Source organism: Lethenteron reissneri, unplaced genomic scaffold (assembly GCF_015708825.2).
Source record: "Lethenteron reissneri isolate LAM-NWPU_2019-01 unplaced genomic scaffold, ASM1570882v1 scaffold_573, whole genome shotgun sequence".
NCBI classification, from domain to species: Eukaryota; Metazoa; Chordata; class Hyperoartia; order Petromyzontiformes; family Petromyzontidae; genus Lethenteron; species Lethenteron reissneri.
The window spans coordinates 48,497-60,825 of NW_026892095.1; positions in this window are offsets into that span (position 1 = coordinate 48,497).

Below are 12,329 nucleotides of genomic sequence, written 5' to 3' on the forward strand. Positions count from 1 at the left end.
CTGAGCGGAGGGGGCGGTGGGGTGAGGGGGCGGAGGGGGTGTGGGGGGCGGAGTTGTTGCGGTGACCAGCGGTGGCTAGGAGATGTTAACTCCCTCGCCTGGTACGCAGGAGGTCGCGGGTTCGATCTCGACCCTGACACCTCATCGGATTCCTCCAGTACAATACATATTCTAATTCTGATATTCTGATTCTGTAAATCTGATTCCATACATCAAGCAGAACCATGCCGTCATGCTGAACCTCGGTGGGTATGGCAGGCCAAGCCTCTTCACAACTAAACTAATGAATAAACTAATTATAATAATAAGCCCAGACGTTGTACCAGAGTGCCATGCAGAGGGGGCATGGTAGCTAGGAGATGTTAACTACCTCGCCTGGTACGCAGGAGGTCATGTGTTCGATCCTGACCCTGATGTGGTGGTCGCTGCGTGGATTTTTCTCTGGGTCCTTCGGTTTTTCCCGTCACATTGAGAATCCGGATCGCTCGTTTTAGAGTATTTGACTCCCGCTAGAAATATCCACGTGATGATGATATCAGCCGCTTCGTTGAGCTATGAGTTGTGATAGCCGGGTACCGCTTGTGAAAAAAAGAGCGACTCTGTAGCTCAGTGAACCGTGACTCTGAGCTCCGTAACCTCCGAGTCTGCGATGGGACATCGACGTCTGCCCGTCTCGTGGAGTCTGCGCGCGTTGCAAACCCAGTGGTCATTGTCACCGTGGTCACGGTGTCTACGCTTGTCTACGCCCTTCTCAGGTTCTGTTCTATCACCTCGGATCCTAGAGAGGAGTGGCGAACAGTCTCGTGTGTACGTGTTGTGTGTGTGTACGTTAGGTGTTTAGTGTATAGTAATGTAGTGTATATTAGTGTATAGTGTAGTGTATAGTAGTGTATCATGGTGTAGTGTGTCGTGTAGTATTTAGTCATGAATAGTGTAGTGTATAGTAGTGTATCATGGCGTACGTCTCGTCTGTACGTGAGGCAGCGATAAGCGCGTGCCTGTTCCTATTTCTCTGTAATGATTGGAATTATACAGAAATTACATTTATAACACGGATCAGTGGAACATTTCTTTTTACTTTTCGTAACAGCTATTTTCATTGGAGTATATGACAGGCGAGACTCTGCCTCGCCTGCCTCCCCTGACCGCACGTCCCTGATATAGCAGTGTTTAGTAGTATGTATGTACGTTGAATTTATTTGGCACCGTACGTAGCCATCCTCGTTAATGGGAGGTGAGGGGGAAGGACAACAAACTAAAGACAACAACAGCAGCAGCAGCTGTAACGAGAGGAGTGCCGTGCGCTGTGCACAGAGACCTTGCGCTTGCTGGGAGCTGCCCTCGCGTGCCACTCTCCCACGGTGGCCCAGCGTGAAGCAGCCCCCTTGCCTCCTCCTGCGTGAACACACGCACACACGTAAACACACACACACACGTGAACACACTCACGCACGTGAACACACTCGCGCACGTGAACACACGCACAAACACGTGAACACACACACGTGAACACGCGCACGCACGTGAACACACGCAACAACAACAGCCATTCGCCACTAATTGGCGGTGACATCACCACGACGTTTGTGCCAGGCCATGTGCACCTTGAGGCCACGTGAAGTGTAGAACGCCCGCTGGCAGGAGGTCACGGGGCAGACCTAGGCGCCACGGGTCGATTGACTAAGATGACCGAGATGAATGGCTGATGCACCACCTGTGCCCCCTACTGTGCCAACTTGCTGTGCTTTTGCCACCCGGCGCTCCGCTCATTGTTGTGAGCGTCGCTCCTCCGCCCTCCGTTGTTGTTGGAGGGCGTCCTTCACGAGCCTCCTCCACAGAGCCCGATCTTGACACCGCTGGTACCAGTCCTTGGCAAGTCCACTCAGCTCCATGTCCTCCTGTACCACATCACTCCATCTCTTCTCTAGCCCGTGTCACGCCTGTTTAGCCCCCTCGATCCGGCCGAACAAAAGCTGTTTAGGCATGCAGTGGCTGGGCATGCGGGCTACATGACCCAGCCAATGCAGCCTTGCCTGCCGGAGGAGCTCACCGATGGGACTTTGCCCAGATCTTTCAAGGATTTGTGAGCTCCTCACACAATCCAGCCTGGTAAAACCCAGGATGGATCGTAGGCAGGCCAGCCTAAATGTTTCTAACCAGCGAAGATGCTCCATTAGGGGGGTCCACGTTTTGCAAGCGTAGAGAAGGAAGGGAATGACTGTGGCCGAGAAAACCTGAAGCTTCGTGCGGAGTGACAGACCAGGTAGCTTCCACACAGCGTTACGCAACCGATGAAAATATATTGCCGCTTGACTGATTCGGAGTGAGACCTCTGCTGTTAAACTGGAGCCGGTCATAAGCACACTGCCCAGGTATGGGAAACTCTCCACTCTCTCCACAACTGCCCCATCACTGATTGGGAGTGAGTTGTATGGGTGGAGTGTCCAATGGTACAAAATACCCAGGCAGGTGCTTAGTTTTTGGTGGGGCTGATGGTAAGGCCCCACCTCCTAGTGGCATTCTCCAGTCTCAGCAGCAGCGTCTCCAACTCCTCCTCTGAATGAGCAGCTATTACTACATCATCGGCATACATAACGTGGTTGACCAATAGGGAGCCATCCCTTGATCGCACCCAGGCATCGATCAGCCTCCCATTATATCTACCAAATGGAAATTCCCTCGGTACAGCTATTGAAGGCTTCACGAACTACGTGGTCAAAATTGATGTTAAATAATGTGGGAGCCAGAGGACATCCCTGTCACACCCCAAGGTGTACAGGGAATGGCTCCGACTCCCGGCTACGTAGTTTTACCCGGGCCCGCTCACCATCATTAAGGTCCTTAATGATCGTGAGCAGAGGGTCAGGGACTCCGAAAGCACGAAGAACAACCCAGAGCCCAGGCCTACTGATGGTGTCATAGGCCTTGACCAGGTCAATAAAGCAGAGATGTAGGTCTTGTTGGAATTCCCTACACCTCTGCTGTAGCAGACGGACAGAAAATATGGCATCTGTGCAGGACCGCCCTTTCCTGAAACCGCATTGGGGATCCGCAAGCCTCTCCTCAGCGTGCCTAGCAAGGCGATGTTGAATAATCCTTGCCAGCACCTTTCCCGGCACACTGAGGAGTGAGATGCCCTTGTAGTTGTTACAGTCTGTACGGTCCCCCTTCTTAAAGAGGGGGACCACCAGGGCATCCTTCCAATTCTGCGGTACCCGTCCAGTGGTCCAGACTGTTGTTATGATGTCATATAGGGCAGTCTGTGCACAAACGCCACCCTCCCTCATCATTTCGCTTGGGAGATCATCTCTGCCCGGTGCCTTTCCTGGTCTCAGACTCCGGATCGCCTTCAGTACTTCCTCAACAGATGGCATCTCAGCCAGCCACTCACAGAGGGTGACTTCTTCCAATATTTGAGGCACCACAGCCTCAGCAGGGTCATCCCCACTTTGTGCCATGATGTTTTCCTGGCTGAGGGATTTCCCCTCCCCCAGGACCTCACAGAAATGCTCAGCAAATCTGCAAACCTGTTCCTGGGGGTCGGAGATTGGATCACCGTTTTTTCCCCTAATGATGGTAATCGGTGTGGCGCTGGAGGTTACTTTTTTGATGGAGTTAAATAGTGATTTGTGATCGTGGGCCACTGAGGCAGACTCCATCTCCTCAGCAACCCGTGACCACCACCCATCCTTGCAGCGCCTTACGGCTCTTCAACCCTCCGAGCGAAGGTTGCGGTAAGCCTCCTCATTGTCTGACGTGGGATGCTGGAGCCGATGAGAGTGGGCCTGTCACTTTTTCTCAACTATCCTGAACACCTCCTCTGTCAGCCAGGGTCTCTGGGGAGTTCTGGAACGCGTACCCAAAGCAGCCATTGCAGCTGCATGAGTCACAGTCCTAAACCTCGCCCATTTACCCTCGACATCAGGAAGACTGGGGGATGATGCCACAACCCCAGCCGCAAGCGATGATGAAATTCTCACTTGCAACTTTCATCAGCTAACTAAAACCAGGCCACTTTAGGTTGGAATGGGGTCCTGGGTGTACACCCACCACCAGAGTGGAAGAATGGCAGGCGCATCTTACAGATGACTAGTCGATGGTCAGAGGGCAGATCAGCTCCACGGTACAGTAGGTCCTGGTGTCAAAGACATGGGTTCGCATCCGCTGGTCCATCACTATGTAGTCCAGCAGATGTTCTTGCTTGGACCCGGCATGCATCCATGATGTTGTGTGGATGCGCCGATGTCGGAAGAGCGTGTTGGTAATTACAAGCCCATGGGCTGCACAAAAATCTAGCAGCCTCCTACCGTTGTTATTGAACTGATCTGGCCCATGCCCTCCAATCACTCCAGACCAGGTGCCAGTATCATGACCAACTCGGGCATTGAAGTCACCCAACAAGATGACTCTATCCCGAGTGGCCACTTTAGCCAGTACCTGTGACAGGAGGTCATAGAAGGCATCTGAATCATCGGCTTTGCCTGCATCCCTCCACGGATGTTCGTCTTGGGTGGGGGCATAAGTAACCACGACCACCACTCCTCGCCTCCTGTTGATGGGAAGGCGAGCCCAAAGTAGCCTGGGCCTTACAGCTTCCCACACCTCATCGCCACGCTCCCAAGCCCCCTTCATTCTTTTGTTCATAAGAAGAACACACGCACACACGTGAACACCCGCAAACACACGCACGCACGTGTCCATGTGTGTGAACACATGGATACCCGTGAACACACGCACACACGTGTGAACACGCGGACACGCATGAACATATGCAAAGACAAATATCCCCCGTATAGCCTTAGCAGACTGTAGGGGCAAGTGCTGTTAGTGAGCCAGAACGGTACACGAGGGGGTCGGTGGCCAGCACCACGCCCGACCGCCTTTGTCTCCCCAGTGGCGATGTTTACACACTGTACCAGGTACTAATTTGAAGGTGAGTTGACCTAGGGGAGGCCCAGGACCAGTTTAGATAATCGTCACTGGTGTTGACCGTGAGCAGAAATCGAACCCGGGTCGCCAGGTTCATAGCGCAGACTGCTAACCAGTTTAACATGTAGGATTTCGCGACCAATATTATTAATTTTTTGGGTTATATCGCGTAAATATGAATGTGTCGTTAAACCCGTCACCACCCGACGCAGCCAATCCGTAAGGTTTGTCAGGTAAACAAAACGTGCCAATTAGTTACTAGTTCAGCACTAACCGGTTGTGTGTTGGACAGTAAACCCACAAAATTCACAATTCGAGAATGGTACTGTGATGTTCCACTGGTGATTACAACCAGCTTCATCAAGCGAGTCTACAGGGGATCTCTGTGTGAGTCTACAGGGGGTCTCTGTGTGAGTCTACAGGGGGTCTCTGTGTGAGTCTACAGGGGGTCTCTGCACGGTCTGCAAGCGCCCTTTTACGTTTGCCTCTTCGTCCTCCGTGCATCGCCACCTCCTTCCTCTTCCTCCTCCCCGTCCACTCCTCGTCGGAGTCGCTCGACCGCCCGCACTCCGCTCCATTCCCCCTCGCCCTGCGCTTGCCGCGTGCGCGCATGAACTCGGGCTGGGCCGGGTTCATCCCTGCGCAAGGAGGCAGTCGGTCATTGTTATTTGTACGTATTGGCAGTACACCCGTGCAGCATAGCAACACACCGGGTCCTCGTAACACAGTCCTGACGATGTGATTACTATCAGAGCGTGTTTGTGTGATGCCGCCGCCATGAAGCCGTTCGGCAGGCGCCCAAATCCCCGACCTCGCCACCACCAAGCAACGGAGCCAACCCCGCTTCCCCCTCACCTCACCTCACATGAACACACCCGCACGCATTTTCCCCCACCCATAGAGCTGGAAGGGGAGGTTACCTGGCCGACCGGTTTTTATCCGAGAAACTCTTATCGGGGTTAACTCTCACGGTTTCCGGCGATCAGGGAATTGGACGACCTCCCCCGTGCTACGTTGCGCCGCGGCGCTGCGACCAGCCTTAATATGGTGTGGTCGCGGCGTGGGGCATTCGGCCACCGCGGTGGAGGCGCATTTTCCCCCCACACACGCCAGTATCGACGGGGCAGGCAGAGGGAATAAGCATTGTAATGGAGGAGCATCATTAGAAAACACGCAGCGCATCTGAACTGCATAATCAGGCACCCCCGCACCGGCAGCGGAGGGACGGCATAATTACGCTTGAGCGCGCAGGGTAAGGGAGTAATTAGGATGTACGCCGCCAACGCAGCTCACTGATTAGCAGATCAAAAGCGCCCGGAACCGCCGTGCGCGGGCTTGGGGTGCACGAGCCCATTGTTCAGCGCAGCATCCCTGTGAGGTAGGGAGGATAAATACGGGGGCGCAAAGGGGAAATCGCTCTCTCTCTCCAGCGCCAGGCGACAGGACGCTCTCCAGTCCAGCGACCCGAACGTCCGTGAGACGCATCGAGGCACGCTGCGAGTACGTGATCAACGAACCGCCGTGGGCATCCAACAGAGAGTAAGAAGGTGAATTGGAATCATAGCAGATAAATCGGGAATAGGTATAAAGGTATCAGCGTAGGCCAGCCTCGTCGACTCACTGATTTAACATTAAATTGCCAGGTATCAGATAATAAATCATTAATAGCGAAGCGTGGTCTCGCGTGATCTGGTCGAGCAGTGTGAGCGTGTGGGTGCGCTGTGTGCACGGTGGTTCGCCACGTGAGTGAGCGCTGCGCGGAGCTGAGCGCGCGGGTGAGCGTGTGTGCGCGGTGATTCTGTAGTGCTGCGGCTCGCCTCGGGGGAGCGCTGCGCAGAGCGGTGCGAGAGTGGGTGTCGCGTGTGTTCACTCCGCGTGTGATACAGGTGCACGATCATAACGCGAGTAGTCAGTGTGGAGTTGGAGTGCACGGAGCGGTGTGTGTGTGTGTGCGTACGTTCGCTCCGTGTGGGTCGCAGGTACGCGATTAGGAAAGGGAGGTATCGTGGTAGCGTAAAGGGGGACATAAAACTACGCGGTATCCAACCATGCCTACTACGCGGACCCGCGGTGGAGGGGAATCCTCGGGCGACGGCTCCCACACCATGGGTGAGGAACCTAGCAGCGGTTCGCTTAGCAGCGGGGGGGCGATTGATGATGTTAGCCCGGCGGTTAGCATTATCGAGGGAGGGATCTCGGGGGCTAGCGACCTCAACATTTGTTTGCGTGTTCAACACAAGTACGCGTGGTTAATGCAGTAACTTGATTCCTTGCAAAAAGGAATCATCTATTTGGTGTGTGAACATCTTAACAGCTCCTGTTTTATTGCCAGAAAGGGTAAAACCGATTCCTATTTTTTATACTTTGATTCTGGCAAAAAGGTCCAATGATATAGCTACTCACCCCGAGCTATAAATGCTCTTGGCACTGCATTGTCTTTGTACTGGTCGCCTTTTGGTGTTGTTCTCTGGTCTGACACTGGTGAGACTAGGCCATGAAGAAGACTGTCTCTGGGGTAGACCAATCAGTATCAAAGACAATGATTAAATGTTATCAGAGAGTGTTTGTTTGCATGTTCAGTACGCGTGGTTAATGCAGTAACCTGATTCCTTGCAAAAGCTATAATCTATCTGGTGTTTGAACATCTTAACACCTCCTGTTTCATTCCCATAAAGAGTAAAACCGATTCTTATTTTTCATAGTCCCGATGATGTCGCCGTTGCCCCTTGAGTGAGCTGCAGGACTCTCCATCAGAAGTTGCACTCAGATTCAGCAGCCGCGTCCCCCATTCCGAACGTGCGGTGGCGACACCACGAGTCGTATAGAGGCACCGTCCGACCGAGTCTCTAGGGGCACGAGGAGTCCAATCTTGCCACTGGAGCACGGAGCAGCCGATTGTCATCAGACTGGGCGCCGCTGTACGGCAACAGACTGCGAAGCTTCGTGTTCAGTGCTGCTCATGTCACGTTCCGTCTTCCCACCGCTTTGGCATCACGACAACTGATTTTGACGCACCACCACCACCCCAAAATATCCTTGTCTGGGGTCTCGAATCACGAGGAAATAAATAACTTTTGCCAAAAATGTGATGATTATTTCATACAGCGCAACGGTGTACCGCTACTACGTTCATTTATATTATTTGGCTGCTACAATAACCCCAAGCAATACAGTAAACACGATAGGAGTGCAAAGTATAGAAAAGGTAAACAAATTACACACACACAAAATACATTTTTTTGTAAATATTCTTTGGTTCTTTCGGCAAAGTCACGTAGATAGAAAAATAAAGTGAATAAAAATAATCAAAAACCACAAAAACGTTCATCCTCACTGATGTTGCTGACTGGTATCTTAGCGCTTTTGAGGGTTGCAGCAATTTCAGATCTTGTAACGTCTGCAGCGATGCGCCCCAAACCCTTAAGAGCGACATCGACCTGGGCAATAACGTCATCCACTGGAATGTGTTTGGGGGTGACTGAGAAGTTCAACTCTTTAGCCAAAACCGACTTTAGACCATCGCACATTGGGCTATTACTCAGATTAATAACAACCTTGTCAACGTCTAACCTTTTAACGTGTGGATCTGGTTTCTTGTTAGAAAGGAGGTTGAACTCGAAAATCAGATCTTTACATTTCGCTGACATTGTAGTGGCTGATTAAGCGGTCATGTTATCTACATGTTCCCAATCAGATGTCGACATTTTTCCCGTCAATGTTAAGTGTGATTTCAAGAGTGTCTTGTCTACATGATCTAGTTCAGTATGGAGCAGTCTAATTCTCTCTGAGATCAGGGCCAAGCTCGCCCTGAACAAAATTCGTCTGGCATTGGAAGATGTGACTGCAGCAGAAATCAGTGTCAATGAGATCGGTATTACGTTAGAGTCACGGCATCTCTTCAGAAATGTGAGTGACTCGATCAGATGAACTTTCTTGTCACGGAGATTGTTAAAAGATCTCATGGTTATGTGGAAACCCTCCCAATAGAGGCAGTTCAAATGATACAAATTAAGTGAATAAAAAATTATAAAAATAAGACACTAATTAGACTGCTCCATAAAAAAAAAACACTAATGTATACATTTCAATTTAAAGCTTTCGTGACTGCAGGGATTCATCTTCTTGGTTCTTTCGGTAAAGTCACGTAGAAGGGAAATAATAAAATATTAAAAAGAAAACATTAAAATTGTATTTTAATAATTGTATTTTATGTTTTTTTTTCCCTTCTATGTGACTTTACCGAAAGAACCAAGAAGACTAATTTATAACTCAAAAGTTTTGATTATACATGAGTGCTTTATCATTTTTACTATTCACTTTATTTTTATTTTAGTTTTTCTATCTACGTCACTTTATCGAAAGAACCAAAGAATATGAATTCCTGCAGTCACGAAAGTTTTAAGTCAAAATAAACTATTTTTGTAAATGTTGTGGGTTTACTCTCCAACATTATGAATCCGTAGGTAAAAAATAAAATTTAAATTAATAAAAGTACTTTTATAAATTTTAATTTTACTTTGATTAATTTTAATTTTATTTTTTACCTACGTGACTAGAATTATGAATCCGATGAGCTATGAAGCTCTTTTTCATAGATGTCCCATAGGGGGCACGGGGTCAGAAAGTTACAACAACACAAAACACAAACACGATAGGCGTGCAAAGTAGAGTAAAGGTAAACAAATCATTAAACTAAAACTAAATCTATTTTTACTTCACAGGTGAAGTCCACTGAGCTATTGGCTCCTTCTTCAGAAGCGACCTGGCTGCCACAAATGACAGCTCAACCAAGTGGCTTACCACGTGGACATTTATAGCAGCAGACAAATACTCTAAACGCGTGATGTTGATTCTACAAGTGGAGCAAAAACCCGGAGGACCGGGATCTAACCCACGACCTCCTGTAGACCATGAGAGGTAGTTAACATCTCACCGGGGAGAGACACACGCAGACTCCAGATATATGACAGGCATCGTCAGGGTCGCCATCGAACCCACGACCTCCTGTAGACCAGGCGAGGTAGTTAACATCTCACCCGGGAGAGACACACGCAGACTCCAGATATATGACAGGCATCGTCAGGGTCGGGATCGAACCCACGACCTCCTGTAGACCAGGCGAGTTAGTTAACATCTCGCCACCATGGCGCCCCATGCATGCCACTCTGCTACGACGTCTTGGTCTCATCATTATAATCACTGCGACAATTAGTTGAGTTGCGAAGAGGCTCGGCCTGCCGTACCCACCGAGGTTCAGCAGGACGGCGTGGTTCTGCTTGATGTTCCTGTAGCGCCGCTTCTCGCACTCGGCCAGATCGCTCCACTCGGCCTTGGTGAAGAAGCCTCTGATGTCTCGGAAGTCGCCCATCTCCTGCTGCTGCTGCTGAGGCGCAGAGACACGGAGGGACGAGACGCGGACGACGGTCAGACGCAGTCACGGAGATGGAGTCACACGGAGACAGAGTCACAGGGAGACAGAGTCACAGGGATACGGGACTAAGATCCCCCGTGTGGCCTTAACAGACTGTCGGAAGGCGAGGTAACTTTACCTCAAGCGATGTAATATAACGTTAGGTCGAGGTAACATTACCTCAGGCAGAGGTAAAATTACGTCAGCTAAGGTAACATTACCTCACCTGAGGTAACATCACCTCAGATGAGGTAACATCACCTCAGGTAAATGTAACATTACTTGAGGTAATCCGAACGTGTTCACATCACTTCAGCTAATGTTCATATTTTTACGCTAATATCGTAAAATCGTCACGTGGTTAAATCGTTAAACACAACGCTCGCGTGACGTCACCACCTCAGTGTCGAGCCGTCGACACTTCACGCGGCAGCCTCGAAGTGCACCCAGCCTGGCACAGGCGCCGTGGTGACGTCACCGTCACTGAGTGGCCAATGGCGGCGATTGGCGGTGGTGGGAGGGGAGTGGGGGGGGGGTGATGGGGTGGGGGGGAGTGGGGGGGGGTTTATTATCGGAGTCGCAAAAGTTGCTACAAATGCTACGGGCCCCGCACTTTCAAGGGCCCCGCGCTAAATGCTTTCAAGATATCAATTCGGGTTAATTGATTCTGCACTTGCTCTATTACTATAGTACTATACAGACTTCAACTTTTTTTTTTATGAACGACTGGGTGTTTAAGGTTAGCGATTAGTCGTATTATCCGGCTGTATAGCAAATGAAAAAATACAAATACTTTACTGTGCAAGTAAAAAATGTGTTTTAATGTTTACGTTTTAAAAAAAATTATTGGGCCCCTTTCTAGCACATGCTACAGGCCCCGAACTAACTTTATCCGGCACTGAGGGTAAGGTAATCAGAATGTGATGCAATCCGTATCAAATCACGTTATATTATAAGGTAATCTTCACCGCGACATTCTCATTCAGTGCAAAGTAAATCTTGTACAATTAATTAGTCGCTCGTGTCAACACTGTACGAGATGTGTAGCTGTAATCGTAACGTGAAGTCGTCTCGTAGCGTAAATCTTACGATTTAAAATTCGCGTGAGATAGAATCCTCACTTGACTACTGGTAGGAACCTCCTGGTTACACCAGCCCACAGGGGATTAATGTGTCCGTCCGTCCGTCGTGTAGGGAGGGGCTGGGTGGGGAGGGAGGGGCTGGGTGGGGAGGGTGGGGATGGTTGGGGAGGGGAGGGGCTGGGTGGGGAGGGTGGGGCTGGGTGGGGAGGGTGGGGCTGGGTGGGGTGGGGCTGGGTGGGGAGGGAGGGGCTGGGTGGGGAGGGTGGGGCTGGGTGGGGGGAGGGGTGGGGAGGGAGGGGCTGGGTGGGGAGGGTGGGGCTGGGTGGGGAGGGAGGGGCTGGGTAGGGAGGGTGGGGCTGGGTGGGGGGGTGGGGATGGGTGGGGAGGGAGGGGCTGGGTGGGGGGTGGGGAGGGAGGGGCTGGGTGGGGGGTGGGGAGGGGCTGGGTGGGGCTGAGTGGGGGGGGCTGGGTGGGGGGTGGGGAGGGAGGGGCTGGGTGGGGGGTGGGGAGGGGCTGGGTGGGGCTGAGTGGGGGGGGGCTGGGTGGGGGGTGGGGAGGGGCTGGGTGGGGGGTGGGGAGGGGCTGGGTGGGGGGTGGGGAGGGGCTGGTCACCCCGTGGTGCCCTTAGTAACCTCAGGTCGAGATAACATTACCTCAGGTGAGGTAACTTTACCTCAAATGAGGTAACTTTACCTCATGCGAGGTAACATTACCTTAGGTGAGGTAAAATTACTTCAGGTAGAGGTAACATTACCTCAGGTGATGTTACTTTACTTCAGACGAAGTAATATAACGTCAGGCCGAGGTAACTTTACGTCAGGTAAGGTAACATTATCTCAAATGAGGTAACTTTACCTCAGCTGAGGTAACTTTATCTTAGGCGAAGTAAAATTACTTCAGGTGAGGAA